At 36.7% G+C, this 1,134-nt stretch overlaps 1 non-coding gene across 1 annotated transcript; it reads right to left on the minus strand.

Moving 5' to 3' along the window:
• Positions 1-1,008: 1,008 nt before the first annotated feature.
• Positions 1,009-1,115, minus strand: LOC126000182 (U6 spliceosomal RNA). Its single transcript, XR_007492544.1, has one exon. It is a non-coding gene; the product is annotated as a U6 spliceosomal RNA (small nuclear RNA).
• Between the last annotated feature and the right edge of the window lie 19 nt (positions 1,116-1,134).

A 1,134-nucleotide genomic window follows, 5' to 3' on the forward strand; every position in this document is an offset into this window, starting at 1 on the left:
ACAATAGAGAGAAATGTGGTGCTAATATGCAAAGAACAAGAAGTGAGTTCCATAGGATCACATATTTTATTATTCTGTATATATATATGCCAGATTAGGTAAATCTGTGGATACAGAAAGTAGATTTGTTGTTCTCATGAACTAGAGAGTTGGGAGCGTAGGAAATGATTGCTAATGGATACAAGATTGCTTTTCTAGGAGATAAGCCTTTTTCGAAGTGAAATTATGGTGCAAGTTGCACAACTCTGTAAATATGTAAGTAGTATTTGGGCTTGTGCACAGTGAGTTCCTTGGCATGTGGATTGTATGTCAACAATGCCAAAGAAAAGATAAGAGGTTCTGACACTTCTTAGTGTTTCTAGGTCATTAATAACATGTCAATGAATACTTAGATTTGTTACCATTTAAGAAGAGACAAGTCACGTTACCATTTAAATCAATGGTCCTCAAACTACGGCCCACGGGCCACATATTGTATTTATTCCCATTTTGTTTCTTAACTTCTAAATAAGATATATGCAGTGTGCATAGAAATTTGTTCATAATTTTTGTTTTTACTATAATCTGGCCTTCCAACAGTCTGAAGGATAGTGAACTGGCCCCCTGTTTAAAAAGTTTGAGGACCCCTGATTTAAATGAAGCATTTTCTTCAAGACACACTATTGAATAGTTGACGTACATGTGTGGCTTTAGAGGATGTGGCCTAGAATGAAGTATCATGATCAAGAATATAGAATCTAGGTTTTATTTCAGTACTCAGTGCTAACTCCTGGCTCTGTGCTCAGAAATCAGACATTACTCCCAATGGTACTCAAGGACCTTCAGGGGTGTTGAGCAGAATCAAACTCAAGTAGGCCTCATACAAGGCAAAGGGCCCTATCTGTTGTACTCATATTTCTGGTCCAGAATCTGGGTGCTAATCCATCACCCCCCCTTTTCATTCCTTACAAGTTTAGTAATTTCTTTGGATTTAAATTTTTTTGGAAATCAGAATTTCTTTATTTTTTTTAAAATATGGAACACTTCACGAATTTGTGTGTCATTCTTGCACAGGGGCCATGCTAATCTTCTCTGTATCGTTCCAGTTTTAGTATATGTGCTGCCGAAACGAGCACCAGAATTTCTTTAGAATTA

This window comes from Suncus etruscus, chromosome X (assembly GCF_024139225.1).
Source record: "Suncus etruscus isolate mSunEtr1 chromosome X, mSunEtr1.pri.cur, whole genome shotgun sequence".
NCBI classification, from domain to species: Eukaryota; Metazoa; Chordata; class Mammalia; order Eulipotyphla; family Soricidae; genus Suncus; species Suncus etruscus.